Below are 22,637 nucleotides of genomic sequence, written 5' to 3' on the forward strand. Positions count from 1 at the left end.
GGTGCCTTGTTAGCCAACAACTGAGCGTGAAATCACTACACTGCAATCCCCTACTCTCTGAGTCAATCAATTCTTCCTGCCATTATGGATCTGGATGCATCGGGTCAATAAAGAGAGGGGGAGAAAATGGAGCGGAATAAAAAGAGGGGGACGGAAACACACCCAAACAGCATACTTAATTCCATATAGTGAAATTAGTTAGTGCATTCATATAAAACAGTTTAGAGCTGGCTAACAAAACCAAGGCATGTGCTATTTAATGTCGTCATCAGGCTTTGAACTTGCCCAGGACACAGAACGGGGAAAACTATGGAGACAGATATGCGGCAAAGAAACAAGCTTTTGTCAGGTCTAAATTGCTAACAGATTAGAGTGTGTTTGACAAGGCACTGAGATTGTAACATATGTTCTTTTTAAGAAGTATTAACATTTCATGCATTAGCTACATGCTAACTGAGAAAGCCTGAACCACTAAGAACTATGAGATGTCATTTGCAGTAGTCAGCAGCTCTCCATGCTTGGAATCCTGCGTGAGCCTTCAACAGGGGACAGAGGGTGCAGGGAAGGTGGAGAGGAGGGGAGGAAAGTCAGAAAGGACAGAGTGCAAAGAAAGAGGCTGTGCCACGTGCTGAAAGGGGTGCTAACTTTTTTCTTGAAGAAGCTCCCAAACGTTCAGAAGAGGGGTGCAGAAGAGGGAAGGAATATTTTGACATAAAGTTCTTTTCAGCATTTTATCCCACTTAAATAACATCTCCTACCTATTACTACTTTCTTAGTTGGAGAGCTGTTCACTCCATATCCTGAAATGGCCCTTTGGCTCACATTTCCCAAAATGGTTCTTTTTCTGGAGGGCAAAACTGTTTTATGGCAGAGATCAGAGTGTTGAATAAATATTATTATTAAAAACGGGCTAGGACTACTGGTCCATCCAGAGCACTCAAAAATCATTAGGCCTTTACTACAGGGCCCAGGCTTCCTAATTGTAAAGTTTCACATATAGTGTGTTATGGTTGCTTTTACAGAAAATTTCAACAACTTTTGCTGTTAGTCTACAGGCCCCTTATGGATAGCAGCTATATCTTGTCTGCACAATGCCTGGCAAATAGTAAGGACTGGATGAACATTTGTTGACTTGTATTTATATGAAGGGAATGGAAAACATAAAATAATACCTCTAAGCAAGGAGTCCTGCCAGCAGCACTGTCTACCCATCCCTCTTCCATGGTCCTACCGTCCTCCTGGCCATGGTCTGTTGCACTCCCAGGCATAACTGACTGCAGTTCTCATTATCGGGCAAGGCTCACTGATTGCTCTTGTCTTCCCTAGAAGACTGCAGTATCCCTAAGGTTGGGCACTAAGACTTACTTGACTTTGTAGCCTAAACATCCAGAACAGGGGCATACTGATAGGGCACCAAAACTAATTATTACCTGACAAACTTCATACCCGCCAGACGAGTTACCATCCTATTTTATTAAAGGCGCTGGAAATGGAGAACTCCTATCTCAGTAAAATGTAATTATGTGCACATCATTATCTGATTTGAAAATTCTTTTAAAATGAGTTCTTATTTTGTATCATACAGCTTAATTTTATTATTCACATGTTTTTCAGAATCCAGGGATTGTTACTGATCATATTTGTACATGTGTGTACATATTTGTTGTATATGTAGATAGAAAGGTATTCAAAGAGATATGGAGATAACAAACTTTAAACCCCAGGTCCCTTTTCACTTCTTGACTGACTCCCTGATGCTGATTTTAACGTTAAACATGCTCCTTTTAAAGTTAAACAGAATTCTAAACATAGCTTAGAAGGAATAAAAGCTATGAAGTATTATCATACCAAAAGAGAAATAATTTCAGAGTTGGTTGTTATTTTGGATTATTTATGCACCTATCCAGATTTTTATGGGAAAAAAGAGTTTGATTTTGATCCTGGGACTCATAATCTGACTTCATTGATAGCAAATTAGTACAATCTAGGATATGGTAGAAGATATTTACCATATATGCAAACATAATCTGTTAGGAGAAAAGCAATGTGGCTTATATATAGAGAGAGGGCATGACTCTTCAGTCATTGTGAGTTATTTGAGAAGGTAAATAAGCAGGGCACATCATTTATTTAAACTTTTAAAGCCCTTTGACAAGGTTCCACATCAAAGATGGTTTATAAAAACGGAGTGAACATGGGATTGGGAATGTGTTTTCTCATGGAGAGAGGAGTTGATTTAAGATGGGAAATAATGAGAAGAACCAACCTTTTTCATCAGAGAAGTGTTATATGTAACCGACAGACAGCATTAGCTGGATTTTCTTTTTAATATTAAAAGTTATCTTAGAGAGAGAAGCACACTGAAAGAAAGAAGGAAGGAAAGAAAGAAAAGAGAAGAAAAGCAAAGAGAAAAGAAAAAAGGAAAAAGAAAAGGAATGAAGGAGGGAAGGTAGATCTGCATGACGTATCTGCCTCTTTCGTGTGATAAAACCGTGGGAAGATTGTGTGTGTGTGTGTGTGTGTGTGTGTGTGTGTGTGTGTGTGAGAGAGAGAGAGAGAGAGAGAGAGAGAGAGAGAGAGAGAGGAAAGAGACAAGAGGAGAGAGAAGAGCTGCTGGAGGTGGGGTGGAGGGTGACAAGCAGATGATGCTCTTATCAACGCACCAAAGTGGCATAACTGCTCCCACCCAACATGGACAAGTTTGATGACTATGTCCTACAAGACATCTGATTAGAAAAGTCTGGTGAAACTGAGGAAATAAAATATTCTAAGTATTATTTTTAAAAATGGAGGGAAAAAAATCTCATTGGTGTGTGTGTGTGTGTGTGTGTGTGTGTGTGTGTGTGTGTAATGAAAGAACAATGGAGGCAGACAGAGATAGAAAAATTGTTCAGCAAGGAAAAAACACAAGTTGAGAGGAGTGACTGGAAAAGTTTATAGTCACAGAGGATTTACAGGGGGCGGGTGGGGGTGGTATCCCCTATGCTCACTGTTTGAATAGTAAGGGGGGTGGTATCCACTATGCTCACTGTCTGAAGAGTAAAGCCAGGTAAACCCCTTTGAAGTTTAAAAGGCTCTTTTAGGACACCCGATAGGATGTGCTTAGATTTACACAATAGGTGGCTCTTCCAGAGAAAGCATCCAGGGAAAATGTGAAATACGCTTAAGAAGTTTGAGATATTTGGGAGGCTAGATTCTTAACAGGTTAACAAAGCAAATGAGGAGCTTCTAGTTGCACCCCCAGCTTTTGAACTTCCCCTCCTCTCCCTTCCACAGAAAGAGGAAGAGTGGCAGGCCTGGAAGAGCCATGGCTTCCATTCTCTCGATTTAATGCAGAAAATTGAGCATGGATTGTGAATGTTGCATCAGGATTACTGTTATCAACCTTAGTCACTAATGACCCAATTTGGGAGCAAGAGGAGTAGAGGGGAGAAGGTTCCAGTCAAACAACAGTACTGTCTGACGATGCAAAATATCTTTTTTGAGGTAATTAAAAAAATTTTTTGGCGACTTTAAAGACTGATTTCTTATGTGCAGTGCAGCATAGAACAGCTTGTAGGCTGCAGATCAATAAATTCCAGTTAACTTTCAAGTCATGTCGGCATGCAGCCCTGACTGGTTTATTAATTTAAATTTCAGCCCTCTAAAAAGGTATGTCTAAAGAAATAAGGCACTATGAGGATGGTACTGAGATTGCTCAATCAGAACAGGCCTTTGCATATATTGGTTATCCACATCAACAGGAAATCTTAAACCACTGAAGAGAATAGATCACCCCTCCTTCTGTCTCATTTGGTTAGTGTTTTTCTTAGGAATAGTATCTTAGGAACCCTGAGAACCATTTCTTTTTGTTTTTAACAGTACTTGATCTCTGAACAACAAATACCTTATGGCTTTCCTCACGCACACTTCAGCAACTAGATAAGAACAAAAAAGGTGAAAACGAAAAGAGAGTAACACTATCTCAAGGTTTAAATCTCTTCGTAGGGAGGGAGGAAGGTCTGCCAGAGTCTCCTTTCTCTCTTCCCTGCTACGATGTCCCTGGAATGGACCAAACAGTAAGGATTTGGCCTAGAAGTGAAAAGTGAGGAACAGCTTACGCTTTTGCTACAATCGTCTCTTCCTTGCTTTCTTACCTTTGATTCTTCACTTTGTTTGCTTTTGCTACACATTTTTTAAAAGCCCTCAAATATCTGTCGTGGATGATCCCTTTTGGGGACTTGCTCCAGGCATCAGGACATTCTGGACTCCCTGCTCCAAAATGACTAGTATTTTAAGAGGTACAGACTAATTTTACTGTGCCCCAAATTATTATAATAGCACAGCTGCGGTTCAAACAATGCATCCTCAAACTAAATGGCTTCTGGATGATCTGTGTTCACTTTTCCCTTACACTGACATAAATAAGAACAAGCTGCTGGAATCCATGAAAACTGGTCAGAGACAAAGGCTGCACATGAATTCTGCACCTACAAGATTTTTATTGTGAAAGAAGTATTTATGAAACGCTAATACCATTTGAATTTGGCCCATGTAATAGTATCTTAAGTATATGTTTAAAAAAACAAGTGTTATGATGTGACTCTTGATCCTGGGGTCACTGAGTTTGAGCCCCACATTGGGTATAGAGCTTACACAAATTACAAATAATAAGTGAACTTAAAAAAATAACACACAACCCCCCAAAACCCACAAGTGCTTACATAGAAATCCTAGATGTTTTCAGATCAATTGGGCCTTCATGAGATTTATATAGAACATTACTATCATTTTACTAATAACCGTGATATGTATTTTAAGAGCTAACTGAAACAATATGGAACTTACGGCAAATTTTCTTGTTGAGAAATTTAGACTAAAGACAGATTTACACTTTTTATTTCTCACTGCATTCAGTTTTAATCAAGGTTTCTAGAGCTTCTCACTAACAGTGAAATTGTATTTAAATAGGGCCTTTAGGGTTTTCGAGTTACAGATTAATTAACTCAATTTGGACAGGGTTTTGGGGGCAACTGTAGCTCTCGCGTCTCTAATTTTATCTCCAGAGGTAGTCAATGTTCCTCTAGACATTAGCAACTAAATAATTGCATAGGCTTAGACGGATTATGATTGAAACATCTCAAGTAAAGCAGACTTGTTAGAAGTCAGAATAAGACCAATGTTGAGTACAAGGATAGCATGCTATTATTTCACATTTCTAGCACCTTGCTGATCTGGGCTATGAATGCAACTGTACCACTCAGCTGGGGGATGTGGGGGATATGAATGAATGGCTCATGTATGTTTCCCCCTCTGTAAACTGGGGATGAGAACACCTAAGTCACAAGGCAGTTGTGAGGACTAAGTGAGAGTATTTGTGTAAAGTGTCCACCATTGATGCCTGGCACACAGCGAGTGCTCAGTAAGTCTCTATTTACAAGGCTTTATTTACAAGGCTGTCACTATTACTATTATAAACCTGAGTACCATGTTTTATCGTGCATAGCAAAGCTTTCTAGAAATAAAAGGCAGAGAAAGGATCAGGAAACGAGTAGCACATGCTTGTTCAGACAATACAATGAATACTCTTTGATCAGATTTTCTTTCCTGCCTTTCTCCAGGTACCCATGCACCCACTCACGCATGTTGTTGAGGCCATTATATTTCTTGCGACTTCATACATAACCTGGACTTTTTAGGTTCTCTGCGCCTTTAAATCCCCCCCTCTGGAAGCCTGTTTCTGACTATAACTATCCTACCTAGTCTTCAAGCCTTAGCTCACATATCTTCTCCATGAAGCATTCCCTGACTCAGTGAGGTCTGTCCCTGCTGTTTTCCTTGCCCTGAATTTACATTTGTATAATTATACTTTCTGTACTTTACCTTGAGCTAGTTAGTAGTCATCTATATCTTATGTCATTTAATGCACTTAAGCCACTTGACAATAAGGAACCACTGTCATAGATTGAATGGTTTATGTTACTCAAAATTCATATATAGAAGTCCTAACCTCCAATGTGATGGCATTTGGGGTTGGGGCCTTTAGGAGGTAATTAGGTGAGATGAGTTCATGAGGGTGGGGCCCCACGATGACAGTAGTGTCCTTACAGGAGAGGAAGAGAGACCAGAGCTCTCCCTCTTGCTTTCTCCGCCATGTGAGGACACAGTGTGAAGGTGGACGCCTATAAGCCAGGAAGAGAGTTCTCTCACCAGGAACCAAATATGCCAGAACCTTACTCTTGGACTTTCTATGCTTCCAGAACAGTGAGAAATAAGTGCCTGGTGTTTAAACCCACCCATTCTGTGGTATTTTGTTATGGCAGCCTGAGCAAACATAACCGTGTCATTATATAGCTCACACATCTATATGTGATTTGTTAGCATTTAATAAATGTTTGCGAATTGTCTTCTGGTTCTCATTCATCTGGGCCATTTATTTCCATGAATATCTTTCTTCCCTGGAAACTTGTTGTATTCTTTTCAGTTTGCTCCTGGTTCCCCAGCAACTAAATGGAAGTATTTCACCCTGTGTACAACACTCTGCTAAATGCTATGGAATATATCAACCTTACCTCAAAAAAGCTTTATGGTCCCCTTGGAAATGGAAGATAAGCACATATAATGGTAAAATAAATCTGACTAATTATCACACAGAAAAGATTCTAAGACAGGCCCAATAAGGGCCAAGGAGGTAAGCTTTGTGAGTGAAGGATGCTACATTAAATTTTTTTTGGCTTTTTAAAAAAAGTATATTTATTTATTTTTAGAGAGAGAGAAACAAAGCACACAAGTAGGGGAGGGGTAGAGAGAGAGGGAGAGAGAGAGAATCCCAAGCAGGCTCTGCACTGCCAGCACAGTGCCCGATGTGGGGCTCAAACTCACGAACCATGAGACTATGACCTGAGCTGAAGTCAAAAGCTGGACGCTTAACCAACTCAGCCACCCAGGTGCCCCTACATTAATTTATATAAAGAAATAAGCTCTCACCAATTTTTCTTCAACAAAAAGCCCCTCTGGCTAATTTTAAATTTTGGCCATTAGGACAGAAACATGGTTATAAGTAATGTTTCACTTGTCTTTTACTTCTACTGTAAGAAGAACAATAGCAAAAAGGCGAGGGTAAGAGTCACGTGCTTCCTAGCCTCATTGGCAGAAGGACAGGCTGCAGCGGCAGAGGTTGTGGCAAACTTCAGAGCATGGCCTCTTCTAAAGAAGGTGCTGCTCAGCCCCAGCTATTCACTGCAGTTAGAGAATGTCTGGAGTGGCTCAATCTTCCTTTTCTTTTTAATGAGACACAGAAAAAAATGGATTTTTATGTAAAAATCCAAGTAGTTTTAATCACTGGATCTTAATTTTAAACATTTAAACACACTGTTTTAAGCAAATACGTGTATGGCCGATGTCTACTAAAGGCTTTCACGTTACAGCCCCCACGGTGTTTTGGAAAATCAGAGAAAGACAAACAACTTGCAGTGTGGAACTCTGCACAGAAAAGAGGTCTGGAGAAGATTGAGACTGGGACACACCTACAACTTATTTCTGTTTTTTCTGACCTCTCTCTCTGTTGTCTTTACCCAGAGTGCAGTAACAGTGATCCCGTTTTTGAACCTTTATGTTGACCTCATCAGAGCACCATCTTGCTGCAGACACCCAAATCTCTGATTCCGCTTTTAATTGCCCACTTTCAAATGATACGCCAACCTAAACTGAAGCACACTTTTACTTTCCATGCCCAGATGTGGTCTCACTCTCCCCACCTACTGCCTGTCCCTCCAGAGTTTTTCCAGGCCACCAGGGAAGGTACCACGTGGTCAATGCTCTAGTCTCACAATGTGGGAGGCAATTCTAATTTTTCTCGTCTATCTCCTCCAACTCCAACCACATGACTACATCACATTAATGATTTTTTTTTAATGTTTATTTATTTTTGAGAGAGTGAGACAGAAACAGAGCAAGAGCTGAAGAGGGCAGAGAGAAAGGGAGACACAGAATCCGAAGCAGGCTCCAGGCTCCTAGCTGTCAGCACAGAGCCCTGATATGGGGATTGAACCCACGGACCTCTAGATCATGACCTGAGCCAAAGTCGGCACTCAACCGACTGAGCCACACAGGCGCCCCGACATTAATGATTTCTTTGGAATGATTTTGAACAAACCCTTATTGAGGGTCATGAAACTTAAATAATCGTCCTTAAAGACTGTTTCCACTTTATTGAGTTCTTTGCTTCGCTCAAGTAAATTCCTGCCATCCTCTGCATGCAACATGTTCCCTTCTACTTTTGTCTTCTGCTGATAACAAAAAAGAGTCTCTTGAATATCTCTTCCCAATTTCCACTAATCCCCTTTCTTCATCCACATTAAAACTATCATACCAGACTGAACCCTGATTTGTTCTTCCTTTTGTCATGATCATGTAGGATTTGTGCCAAGAAATATGTTGCATTGTAAGGATTTCTAGATTTTTGTTTTGTTTTAGTAAAAGAAATGGAAAGACAAAAAATAATTATCATAGAAGAGTTCAAGTAAATATGTGTTTTGTTTTATCACAGACTTCATGGAATTTGGGATTCATGAAAGCTATGGAACACTTGTTACAAATCAAGCAAGCCACTGTGCTAAATGCTTGACATTTATCATCCCATTTGATCTCAAGTCCCTGATAAAATAGGCACTATTCTTAGTCCTGATTGACAGATGGGAAAAACTGAGGCTTAGTAGGTTAAGACTTAGCTCAGGTCACAGAGCTGGTGAGTAGTGCAGTAAAGCCTCAAGGCCCAGGCTGCTGGTCCAAGGCAAAGAACTAAGCCCTACTCTACACGGCTTCCCTGAGTCACAAGAGCTGCCTGTACTGAGTGAAGTCTGCTAACAGGCTGATATTTTTTTTTATTAAAAATTTTTTTTTACATTTTAATTTGTTTTGGAGAGACAGAGCACAAGTGCGGGGAGGGGTAGAGAGAGAATGAGACATAGAATCTGAAGCAGGCTTCAGGAGCTCAGAGGAGCTCAGCACAGAGCCTGATGCGGGGTTCGAACTCACAAAGTGTGAGATCATGACCTGAGCAGAAGTCGGACGCTTAACCAACTGAGCCACCCAGGCACCCTCTAACAGGCTGATATTAAGATTAATGCAATGAATGACTGATAAAATGTCCACTAACATAAGGTTAAAAGAAAGGAAGCCCATAATTGTTTCACATACTTTTGCATATAGGCAAAACAGAACTCATAATTAAACACCAGAGTGCAACCTTAGATCCCAGCTTTCAGGACACTGTGTGTCAATCATGTCAAAGGTAGAAAAAGTGCCTGCTAAACCTATTCTAACTCTCCAAAGGAAGTCAAATAAAATGCACTTTTAGGGAAGTCCGTTTGTTTTCTTATTATTTATTTCTATTAAAGAGACCGGCTCTCCCCTCAACACTCAGTTCTCCAAGGACCTTTTTTGGGCATGCAAGGCTGCCTGACTCCTTCTCACTCATGTCACCAATGCTCACTTCTGCCTTTGGTCCCTCCCTAATGAATCAGACAGGAAACGTGCAGGGAGAAGGACTCGTTGCTTTCCCCTTTTTAAACTGTAAGACTGTTTAAAATCCATTCTGATTTAGTGTTGTCCTGGTTATATGCTAAGTCTCAGAGTTTTCTATGGGATTAAGTAGGGAAACTGCATTTCAACTTTAGAAAGAAAAACAAATGAAAAAAAAAAAAAAAACAAACAACCCAAGCAACTGAAGGCTGGATGATTTCCCAAGTCCTCCCTAGAACAGAAAAGCAAAATAATGCCTGATCTGGCCCTGGCAGCTACTGTACTTAGCTCTAAAAAATCCCAAGAAGGGACCTGGGAAATCATTTATTCAAACTTTTGGCCACTGCGTCCTTTGTTTAAAAGATATCTTAGGAGAAAAACATAACAAATGCAGCAGATTAAAGTGCAGCTACTTTGATGGAGAGAGTGATGGACTTGGAGTCCTGCCCAGTGTCAACCCCCTTCCCCCTCTGCCTCCCAAGAAAAACCTCGAAGAGGATCAGAGGAGCAGCCACTGGCTTTCAAACTTGTTTTGGCCACAACTCACTGCAAAAACACATTTTATTAAGTGACTCGTACAGGTGCATCTGAACACACACACAGCTGAGACAAAACTTCCATGACACAATACTCTTATCACTACCTGTGTCATCTGACATGCTTCTTTCTGATCTCATCTCTTTCATTTAAGAAACATGATTTCCAGTCCACTAGATGCTGTCTCTGCACGTTAAGGGAGTTGAAAAACACTGCATTCAATGACAACCTTAGAAATAATTCTATAGATTAGAAAATTTTGCTCTTGTATGCATTTCCCGTCTCTGAGGAACCAATGGGGAAAAAGTGCAGTAAGAAGTGGCAAGCGGAGGCTCTAACATTGGGATGCAGGGCTAATTCACTTGATCCAAGAAGGGCAGATTCCCTTTGTAGGGAGTTGGGAATGCTGACCTACAGTGATGGCTGGTCTTTTTTCTCATGACACATCATGGGACAAGGCCACAGAGATTTCCACCACACGGACCAGAAAAGCAGGGAAAGTCAGAAGCTAGGCAACAAGAAAAAGGAGGAGAGACAGCGAGTCTGTATTTGGGTCTCTGCTTCCAGTTTATGGCCAAGGCTCAGTTTTTTTTTTAAATTTATTTTTAATGTTTATTTTATTTTTGATCCAGAGACAGAGCATGAGCAGGAGAAGGGCAGAGAGGGAGGGAGACACAGAATCCAAAGCAGGCTCCAGGCTCTGAGCTGTCAGTACAGAGCCCGACACAGGGCTTGAACCCACAAACCATGAGACCGTGATCTGAGCTGAAGTTGGACGCTTAACCGACTGAGCCACCCAGGCTTTCCAGTCAAGGCTCACTTTTATTTTTGTCCTTGAGTCTATAAAACATCCGATATCTTGTAATTTACCATTTTATTTTTAAAAGAAGTAGAGAGGAAAAGAAATCACAGCACAGTCATGACAGTTTGAAAATAAGTTGTCATTAATATACATAAAATCTATTAATGCTACAAAATCATCACCAACACAAGAAAAAAAACCCATCCCTTTAGAAGAACAACACAGAAGATATTTCTGGTGGATTTGAAAAAAGCAAAAGAGAATGCAAACATGTATTTGTGGAAAGAATTCCCAACATCTACTCCTTTTCCACCCTTAGGATTGTTGACTGACTAGGCCAATACAGTGGGAGCCACAGAATTCAAAGGTTTGACTGAACTTTCTTCACTAACTTGAAAGATCCATTTCAAATACTATTTATTTAAATGTGTGTCCTTTTTCATTTTTCATTTTAGCAAGAGGCTGCAGGAAATACACTTAAAAAAAAAACAACCATCTAGACATGGTAAACTTATAACAAGGAAGGCTTCAGACATATGTACTTCCACACCAAATCACAAAATGGGCTTTTATAAATTTCTTTCTACAAAAATAAATAAGAGAAAGTAATAAAAAAAGATAAAGCCCTCATACAGAATTGCAGCAATTATATCCCCACAGCTACACTATAACCCAAAACTTTGCAAACGCTTTGATTATTGAACCATGGCTGAAGTGAATAATTTGCTTTTCACTAAGAAAACAAGCACATTCATTCTCACCACAATGGAGAGAGGCAGTTTTAATTAAACCTTATCAAAAGATGAATAAAGAATAAACTCAATACCCATTCCACAGAACTCTATTTTCGTCTGTTTAGTTTAAGCTTGCCATGTTCGTGCAATAATTATCCACTGTCCAAGGAATGCTGCAGTTGTGTTAATGTTGGTAAAGATTTAATTAGCTCAATTATCTGGAGAGTATTGAAGTGAGGCTCAGCACAGTACAAATTTCTTCAGGCTTTATACATACCTCTGATCAAAATACATGAAACTGAAATCTAAGTGAACAAAAGACTCTTACTTCTACAGTTCTACTATTGAAACAGTTCCATACTTCATAATTTTATTACTCCAACTGAAAAAGAAAAAAAAAGAACCCTCAGTATAAGTCTTTAGAAGTACAACTCATAAGTAAAGGCTTATCTTGCGTGTGTGTGTGTGTGTGTGTGTGCACAGTTAACTTCCTAATCTGTAAATATGTTCTTAGGAAGTTAATTAAATTTGTCTTGTAGATAAATATTAATACCAAAGTCCAGTCCTTTTAAAAACTTTTTATCTTTCCACTGTAGCCTACATATATTACGCTTTTCCCAGAAAATGAAGCATTTAAAAGTATTGAAAGTGTGGTAACACAGACAACTGTTTCAATCTGTCAGACACCAGGGACAGACAGTAGGGTTCATTTCAGAAAACAGATTGGCCCCCAGCGGCCTGACCTTCCTGGTGGGAAAGAGAACACAGCGCTGTGCTTGACAAGCTCAGCAACAAAGAGGTATATTCCGGCCCTCCCTCCCCCCCCCCCCCGCAATTCAGACACGCTTCTCACAGGGAAAAATGCAAAGCAGGAGAAAGAAATGCACCACTTTCAGCAAAGCAGAGTTTACTTAGTTCGGAGACAAGGATCTCAACAATAACAAAAAATAACGTACTTAGGAAAGTAGCAAGCACTGTTTTATCCACTCATCTATAACTTCAGAACGCTCTAATCTGGCCATTGCCAATGTCTTAACATCCAACCTCACCTGTAATCCACACTCACTGGCATTATAACATCAGTGAAAACACGAACAGATGATTATCCTGATAAAAGCTTTCTTAATAACTTTACCAATGAAGAGGGCATAACTTTTCTCTCAGAAGCTGGCTCATGCTAATTTCAAAGTAAGCTTTCTCTTTGTTTGTACGTGTTACAGGTTTTGCCTTTATTTTGAAACTTAAACGAACATTTCCTTGTGTTGTAGACCCTCAAACAGATTTTTCATTGCTTTTTTTAATTTTGAATTTATATAGGGTCTTCTATGCTTCTTCCTTCTCCAAAGGAGTCAAGATCCAGCAGAAGTGTCAACAACAATAAAAAAAATTGATAAAGTAATATTTTTAATAAAAAAAGTCTCAGGCTAAATTAGTTGCTGTATATTAATACATAGTTTTCCCCTAACCTCCAAGGTCAAGTTTTATTGAATATCCTGCTTAGTCAGCTAACAAGCCATGTTTAGTTTGTATGTTTTGAATTCTATATGTGGAGATATATACATATATATACACACATACATATATATGTATACATATATATGTATACACACACACATATATATACATATATATGTATACACACATACATACACACATATATATGTATACACACATGTATATGCCTACATATATGTAAGATAAATTTAAAAGGCACTCACAACTGACCACATTATTCTTATAAACAAGTACATTGCTGTTTTTTTAAGCTTAGATTCTGTGTTTTAGTACATACTTTCCTTAACTGTAAGGATTATGAGCGCTTAGGCTCAAACCAACTAGCGTAGTTGAAACAAGTCTTGATTTCTGACCCATAAATATCATGCTGATTTATCACATAAACAGGCATTGCAAATACACACTCCTCACTATGAACATGTGGACTATTAGAAAAACTTAACGCTGAAGATCAGACCATTGTATATATGGACTGTATAAGTCCATCACAGTTTATAAAAGAAGGCATAGTTTTGACGATTGGACACACACCACAATCATAAGCTCATGCTGCCGAGTAAAAGATAAAGTTTGTCAGGTGGTGAGAAAACTTTCTGCTTGGTAGTCCAAATAATATGCCTCAACTTTAGATTTAAACACTTCAGTCTCAGAAAATTCTGTGAGGAAATGGGGCAAAAAAATGATTCATGGCAATCAAAACTTGTCTTTTTTTTGTCTGCCATGCTTTTCTGAACCATCTTTTTTTGGGGGATTATGTTAAGGAGTTCTTTGAGCTGGCAAAGAAAGACACAAGTATGGGTTGGTTTTACCTTGTTTTCTAGCCTGCAAACACTTTTACGGTATGACTCACTCAGTGTGGCTCGAAAGACATCCTTGGAGCTTCAGAGTATTTTGTACAAGAACAAAGGGGGCTTGGGTTCAGTTTGCAACACGAGTCATTTTTACCACACAAATTCCCTTCTTTTGTGCTGGCAAAGGGGGATACTTTGAGCCCTTTGGGTTTAGAAGATCTTCAAACGAACAATAGTGTGCAAACAACCCTCAAGAACATAACTTTACTAGAACAACCTCAAGGCTGAGACCAAGGCTTTGAGAAAGGCCCCTTCAGATTTCCTTCTGCTCTCCACCCGAACAAAGCCTGCCTGACAATACTGAAATCTCCTTCTTTCTTTGGATTAAACCCCCTTTGCAGGAAAAGTATGCAAATGCCATCCGTGGCTCCCTTGTCTGAGGCTACTCTCCCCCAGCTATCTTTGCTCTGTCTGGCTTCCCCAGCAGACCATCAACAGCCTGACGCAGACCAGCCTCCCAATTCACATCCTTCACAGCTCTGACAGTCTGCTCCCTGGGCCTGCCACTGCCTCTAAAAGGGGCTCATTTAGTCGTAATTAACTATTCCCTGCATATTTCCTAAGGTATGGTAATTGTGCTAAAAGCCAACAAGTGAGGCATTCATTCTAGTTCTCATTTAAATCTTTTCCCCCCCTCAGCAGTCTCCCTCCCTCTGCCTTCTTTCCACCCCACTCGGCCACCCTCTCTCCACTCGCCACACACATACACTTTTCTCTTTTCACCCCTCCCAGGGAATATTTCAAGTCAAGTGATGGAATGAAGGTAGAAATCAGAAACTATAGGAAAACAGACAGTTCAAAAAGCAAAGCTTACTGAGTGGTGAAGAACCGCATGGGAAGTCACAAAGAAAGTGAGAAAGAAGTAAAAATGAAACAAATTGTTTAGTTGACACACATATATAAAATGTATAAATATAAAAATATATGTAGTGTATAGATACGATATAAAAATTCTACAAACACATTTTTCTTCCCCTATATATTTTCTTCTCAAAGTTTATTTTCACCCTGTATTACAGATAAAAGGTATAAAAAAAAGGTAATGATTTTGTCTCCCCTGCCTTTCTTCTTTATCCTTAAGCTGTAGACAAGATAGAGATAAGGTCAACCAAGCAATTTCTGACCTCTTGCAAGCATTTCAGGTCCTGGCAAGTGGGCAGTGGACCACTGAACATTGTATTATGTTTTTGCAGGCAGACCAACATTATCATGATCAGGAGAAATTTGGGGGATGAGGTGAGGTGGTAAATTATTTGCCTTGAAGACTCTCTATCAGCCATGAGCTGTTGACTTTTGTTAAATGGATTTAACTGGAAAACAGTCATGGCTTCCCTACAATATCTCCATCCTCTCAAGACACAAAACAATGTTGTGCAATTAGTTTTGGCATAAAGAAGGAGGTAATGTTTCATTAAAAAAAGACTCAAAAAGCAGGCTTTTGAAAAATTTATTCAGATAAGCAAGAAGTGCAGAATCTGGCATTCAAAATTTTTATTCTGATGTGAATGCTTTAGCTCTTCTATTTGCTTTGGCTAAATTATGTTTCCATGCTGTTCCTTAATCATCTGGACACTGCTATTTCTAGTGTTAATTTACCAACATTTCTTAGGAGTAATAGAAAATACTTTAAATGTTAAATTATTAAATGCTCTGTTGTTATAAATGAGTTTATTTGGCTTGGCATTTGACTCTTCATCAGATACTACTATCTATAGAGGAAAGTCCAGTAATGAGAGAACATCAAAGAAGTTGGACCCATTCAAGATGGCTCCGAGGTTGGAATTATAGTGAGAACTTACCATGGCTATAAGCTGTAAATTAACTAACTTTCTTAGTTAGGCAATAACATTTATAAATCCATTTTTCTCTGCTAAACCATGAATATGCCAGTTTAATGTATTTCTGTTGTCATTTTTCCTCACACATAAGTATTACATATAAGCAGCATATTCTACTTTTTTTACATTATCATATGTATTTCTCCATGTTTATTACCTTTATGACTATAATTTTTAAGATATTTATAATATCCCATCTAGTTTGGTATACTTTACTCACTAATTTCCTTTAAAATATTTAAGCGGTCAATTCTAAATAATTTATGTTTACTCTGTCTTATGTTAGTTGTTTTGACATTTTTTTTTCTTTGTCATCAGTGTCACCATGATCAAAAATGTTACTGAGTTACTAAATACTAGGGATTGAGGAAGGCACCTGTTGGGATGAGCACTGGGTGTTGTATGAAAACCAATGTGACAGTAAGTTTCATTTAAAAAAATGTATTTCCTCATATTTATAAAAAAAAGAAGTTGGTTAGACACACTTTAATATTTTCAAATACTTAACCATTTATTTGGATTTAGGCAAAAATGGGCAGGAGAAGTCATGTTTCCTCTTATTGGAACTTAAAACTCATAAACATCAGTTTGAATATATTCATGAAAACAGCTGCTGAGTGTGAACCACATTACAAGTAAGACCATGATGACACTAAATTCTTAAACATTTCTTTCAGTTTTGAAAATTGTCTTTTTTTTAATTGAAATATAGTTGATAGGCAATATTAGATTAGTTTCAGGTATACAATATAGCAATTCCATAAATATATATTATAAACATATATAATATACATAAATACATGTATATATTTATACACATATATTTATGAAATGCTCACCTTGATAAGTATAGTTACCATCTGTCACCATACAAAATTATTAAAATACTAAAAAAAAAACTATGTTAAATTTTTATCCCTGGAAAACCAGTTATCTCACTTTTTACTTTCTGCATTTCCCTTAAATGGAGTTAGTGTATCAATACTGAGATTCTACATATTCACAAAACTTAAATTAAGGGAATCATTATTCATTTTACAAAAAGATATGTAAACAAAGAAGGCATATTGTTTCAACTAAAATAATTCCTGCATAACTTTCCAAGGAGTATATTATGTACATGTTGGATATGTTGAATCATACCTATAGTAGATTCACAACATTTTAGGGCTCAACGATGAATAGGTTTTCAGTCAAAAAGAAGGTTAAGTATTGGTGTAATTTCTAATAGTCTAATTTTATGTTAGATGTCAATGTGAATGGAATTTCATGCATTTTCTTTACTTATTTTCAAAACATGATTTACCATAATAAGAAGTTCAAAGAAAAGAAAAAAAAAATACTACATCCTTTTCAAGTTGTTATATGATCCTTCAAGGATCTTCCCAGCTTTAAGATGTTTTGATTCTTCTGTGTCTGACCAGGAAGTCGTATATATTTCCCCGTGGGCAATCACATTAAAATCCAAACTCTTTAGCATCATTCCAGACCCTTCACAATCCAGTTTCAAATCTCATTTTCAGTCTCGTCCCTTCTCACTCCTCCTATCCACGCGCTTTAGCTTTACCAGACCATTACTTATGATGCTACACTTTGTGCCATGGCTTTGCTCTCAGTGTTTCCTCTGCATGAAAACACACTTCTCCTCCTTCATGCCCATGAAAAATATAATTCCTCCTTTGGCTCAAAATCTCTTCCTTTGTGAGACCATTCCAAGCTCTTCTGGCAGAATTAATTTTTACCTCATTTGTCCCCTCACGTAGCTTCACATAAATATCTACCATAGCCTTTATCATCCTGAAACATAATGTTCCTATATGTGTTTCTGAACTGCGAGGATCTTGAAACTAGAAACTCATTCACTACTTCCTAGCACCAACAGAATGGCTACTCAAAAAATATTTGCTATAAGACAGGAGATTATGGTATGGTGCGTTAGTTGGAATATTCACTAATTCAGTCAACATTTTAAAAATATTTAATGAAACTATTTAATAAGAGATGCTTAAATACAGAGAACAAACTAAGGGTTGATGGGGGGAAGGGAGAAGGGAAAATGGGTGATGGGCATTGAAGAGGGCACTTGTTGGGATGAGCACTGGATGTTGTATGTAAGCGATGAATCATGGGAATCTAGCTCCCAAACCAGGAGCACCCTGTAAACACTGTATGTTAGCTAATTTGACAATAAATTATGTAAAAAAAAAAAATTAATGAGCATAAATTACATGCCACACTAAGAAATGGAGATAAAATTTTGAAATGAGGATAAAATGTAAACAGATTCCTATATTATGAGATTTAGATTCTAGTGGGGGAAGGCAGACAAATCACAGGAGACTTCAGTACAGAGGGGCTGAAACTTCGGCCTTATTCCCAACATATCTAAAGTACCTATACATTTATTCATGTTCACGAAATATGTTTCACTCTCTGTCAGACGTGTTGCTGAATTCTATCACTGATCATGAGTCAGAGGCTGGAACATTTCTGTTCTTAACTGAGTTCTTAACTCAGACACTGTCCTGTTAGTGACTCCTCTCCTCCATTTCTACCCATTTTCAATTAGAAGGTCTGAGCCTTGAGAGTAATTTCCCCCCTCTCTCCTGATTCTGACATAAGGCAGCTCTGTTCTCAGTTCAGTAACTCATCTTGAGTTTCTTCCATTTGATTGAGAACTTGTCCCAGACTTCCTGCTTCTCTGACTTTACTTTCTGAGGGTCACATTGGCTTTAAAACCTTACCTATCTTAACCTAGTGATCAAGGTCAATGTGACTGGTGATAAGGCTGGTGATAAGTACATGTGGATACCATGTACTTCCTAACATGATGTGAGGAGAAGAGCCCTTCATCTGGGTGGTACTCTTCCCTGAAATCCATCACTGCGAGAAAACATCATGAGGGACATTCTACAAAATACCTGAAAAGTACAAAGTACTCTTCAAAACTATCAAGGTCATCAAAAACAAGAGAATATTGAGAAACTGTCACAGACCACATGAGAGTAAAGAGACATGATGATTAAATGCAATGTACTACCTGGATGGGAATCTGAACAGAAGGACAGGAATATGAAAACAGGTGAGCTTACAAATACAGTTAAAACTTAGTTCATAGTATGGTACTGGCCTTAATTTCTTAAGCTCATAAATGTACCATGGTTATAAAGGTTGTTAATATTAGAAGTTGGATGAAGGGTATAGCTTTCTGCACTGGCTTTACAACTCTTTTGTAAATCTAAAAATATTTCAAAATAAAGAGCTAAAAAAATACAACCATAATCTTACCACTACTCATGCTGAGTAGTTACTTTTAATTCTGAACCCCCCCAAATGCACGCAGATTTCCAGAAGTTACCCTCATAGTAGTGGGCAGGGAAAGACCTGAGTCCATTCTTGTGGAAGAAGTTGAATTTACATTGAGTATGATCAGGGTATGGTACTGAAAGTCCTCCTAAGTCCTATAAACAAGCTATGTAAAACGGCTTGATGCTTTAGTATCATTTTGTCAGAACCTCTCCATGCAAGGTCAAAACTAATGCACATAGGGGTGCCTGGGTGGCTAGTCAGTTAGGCATCCGACTTCAGCTCAGGTCATGATCTTGAGGCTCCCAAGTTTGAGCCCTGCATCAGGCTCTGCACTGAGAGCTCAGAGTCTGGAGCCTGCTTCGAATTCTGTGTCTCCCTCTCTCTTTGACCCTCCCCTGCTCATGCTCTGTCTCTCTCTCTCTCAAAAATAAACAAAAATATTTAAAACAACAACAACAAAAAAACTAATGCATATGAAAAAGGGAAATTTACAGTCCAAAAAGCTAATATATAGAAAAATTCTGTTAAGAATTTGGCCTACTGGGGCACCCAAGTGGCTCAGTCAGTTAAGCATCCAACTCCTGGTTTCTTTTTTCTTTCTTTCTTTCTTTTTTTTTTTTTTTTAATATGGAGTTTATTGTCAATTTGGTTTCCATACAACACCCAGTGCTCATCCCAACAGGTGCCCTCCTCAATGCCCATCACCCACCCTCCCCTCCCTCCAGCCCCCCATCAACCCACAGTTTATTCTCAATTTTTAAGAGTCTCTGATGGTTTGGCTCTCTCCCTCTCTTTTTTTATTCCCTTCCCCTCTCACATGGTCTTCTGTTAAGTTTCTCAGGATCCACATAAGAGTGAAAACATATGGTATCATTCTCTGTACGACTTATTTCACTTAGAATAACACTCTCCAGTTCCATCTATGTTGCTACAAATGGCCATATTTCATTCTTTCTCATTGCCAAGTAGTATTCCACTGTGTATATAAACCAGTTTCTTTATCTATTCATCAGTTAATGGACATTTAGGCTCTTTCCATAATTTGGCTATTGTTGAAAGTGCTGCTATAAACATTGGGGTACAAGTGCCCCTATGCATCACCACTCCTGTATCTCTTATGTAAATTCCTAGCAGTGCTATTGCTGGGTCATAGGGTAGATCTAGTTTTAATTTTTTGAGGAACCTCCACACTGTTTTCCAGAGTGGCTGCACCAGTTTGCATTCCCACCAACAGTGCAAGAGGGTTCCCATTTCTCCACATCCTCTCCAGCATCTATAGTCTCCTGATTTGTTCATTTTAGCCACTCTGACTGGCGTGAGGTGGTATCAGTGGGGTTTTGATTTGTATTTCCCTGATGAGGAACGACGTTGAGCATCTTTTCATGTGCCTGTTGGCCATCTGGATGTCTTCTTTAGAGAAGTGTCTATTCATGTTTTCTGCCCATTTCTTCACTGGATTATTTGCTTTTTTGTGGGTGTGGAGTTCGGTGAGTTCTTTATCGATTTTGGATACTAGCCCTTTGTCTGATCTGTCATTTGCAAATATATCTTCCCATTCCATCGGTTGCCTTTTAGTTTTGTTGATTCCTTCTTTTGCTGTGCAGAAGCTTTTTAACTTGATGAGGTCCCAACAGTTCATTATTGCTTTTAATTCCCTTGCCTTTGGAGATGTGTTAAGTACGAAATTGCTGCGGCTGAGGTCACAGAGGCTTTTTCCTGCTTTCTCCTCTAGGGTTTTGATGGTTTCCTGTCTCACATTCAGGTCCTTCATCCATTTTGAATTTATCTTTGTGAATGGTGTAAGAAAGTGGTCTAGTTTCATTCTTCTGCATGTTGCTGTCCAGTTCTCCCAGCACCATTTGTTAAAGAGACTGTCTTTTTTCCATTGGATTCTTTCCTTCTTTGTCAAAGATTAGTTGGCCGTACATTTGTGGGTCCAATTCTGGAGTCTCTATTCTATTCCATTGGTCTATGTGTCTGTTTTTGTGCCAATACCATGCTGTCTTGATGATTACAGCTTTGTAGTAGAGGCTAAAGTCTGGGATTGTGATGCCTCCCTCTTTGGTCTTCTTCAAAATTACTTTGGCTATTCGGGGTCTTTTGTGGTTCCATACAAATTTTAGGATTGCTCGTTCTAGCTTCGAGAAGAATGCTGGTGCAATTTTGATTGGGAATGCATTGAATGTGTAGATAGCTTTGGGTAGTATTGACATTTTAACAATATTTATTCTTCCAATCCATGAGCACGGAATGTTTTTCCATTTCTTTGTATCTTCTTTAATTTCCTTCATAAGTTTTCTATAGTTTTCAGCATACAGATCTTTTACATCTTTGGTTAGATTTATTCCTAGGTATTTTATGCTTCTTGGTGCAATTGTGAATGGGATCAGTTTCTTTATTTGTCTTTCTGTTGCTTCATTATTAGTGTATAAGAATGCAACTGATTTCTGTACATTGATTTTGTATCCTGCGACTTTGCTGAATTCATGTGTCAGTTCTAGCAGACTTTTGGTGGAGTTTATTGGGTTTTCCATGTATAATATCACATCATCTGCAAAAAGTGAAAGCTTGACTTCATCTTTGCCAATTTTGATGCCTCTGACTTCCTTTTGTTTTCAACTCCTGGTTTCAGCTCAGGTCATGATCTTGTGGTTCATGGGTTCGAGCCCTACACTGCACTCTGAGCTGACAATGTGGGAGTCTACTTGGGATGCTCTCTCTCTCCCTCTCTCCTATTTGTGCTCTCTCTCTCAAAATAAATACATTAAATAAAAATTGAGGGAGGAGGTAAGATGGCCGAACAGCATGGAAGTTTTTTGTGTGTCTCGCATCCATGAAATACAGCCAGACCAACACTAAACCATCCTACACACATAGAAAACTAATTGGAGAATTAACACAACAATCTGCACCACCTGAACCGCAGAAATCAGCAGGTACGTGGTGCGGAGAGGTGAATGTTGGGAGAGAAAAGCCGGCAGCGGGCAGGGAGCCGCTTTTGCAGGTGGAGAGAGGACAGAGACTGCGGGGGGGGGGGGGGGGGGGGAGAATACGGGAAAAACACCCCTCCCCAAAAGCAGCTGGAGAGAAAGTGGAAAATTGGAAACAGCCACAGAGACTAAACTAAAAATGGAGAAAGGAGAAAGGAGAGGGTTTAAATTCCATTAAGACTGCAAACAAGGGGAGCACAAAGTCTCCAACTCCGCAGCTTGATACCTGATGGTGCTCTGGTGGGAAGGGCATATCCCCAGGAACAGAGTGGGGTCCGGGAGGTTCTCGGGCCACATGGGGAAAAGCAGTTCCACTGGTGGAAGGACATTTGGTGGAGACTGTTGAAGCCACCTGGTCCCAGCAGACCCCAGAAAGCGGGGGTGCTGGTGCTGGAACAAGGTCATTAAGGGTGAAGCCTGGTGCCAGATGTGTGTTGTAATTTTCCATAACCCCTGAGGTGCTGCTGCTACACTATCTCCCAATCTTTTCCTGTGGTGGGCTGGCACCTGGCTGCAGTCTCAGGGCACTGGCACAGCACGGACCCGCAAGTGCTCCTGGG

General features: G+C 39.1%; 1 protein-coding gene across 9 annotated transcripts in view; it reads right to left on the reverse strand.

The window, feature by feature from the left end:
• CDK14 (cyclin dependent kinase 14) overlaps window positions 1-22,637 on the reverse strand; it is a 633,016-nt gene that overhangs the window by 62,293 nt on the left and 548,086 nt on the right. Inside the window, exon 14 of one of the 9 annotated variants that reach the window (XM_040471559.1) lies at window positions 10,965-11,956. The exons of the other annotated variants lie outside the window; for them this stretch is intronic. The gene's annotated coding sequence lies outside the window, so the exon portion shown is untranslated. Of the gene's footprint in view, window positions 1-10,964; window positions 11,957-22,637 lie in introns of those variants that run through there. 9 annotated transcript variants of the gene reach the window in all.

Source organism: Herpailurus yagouaroundi, unplaced genomic scaffold, assembly GCF_014898765.1.
Source record: "Herpailurus yagouaroundi ecotype Mexico unplaced genomic scaffold, PumYag 100, whole genome shotgun sequence".
Classification (NCBI taxonomy): Eukaryota; Metazoa; Chordata; class Mammalia; order Carnivora; family Felidae; genus Herpailurus; species Herpailurus yagouaroundi.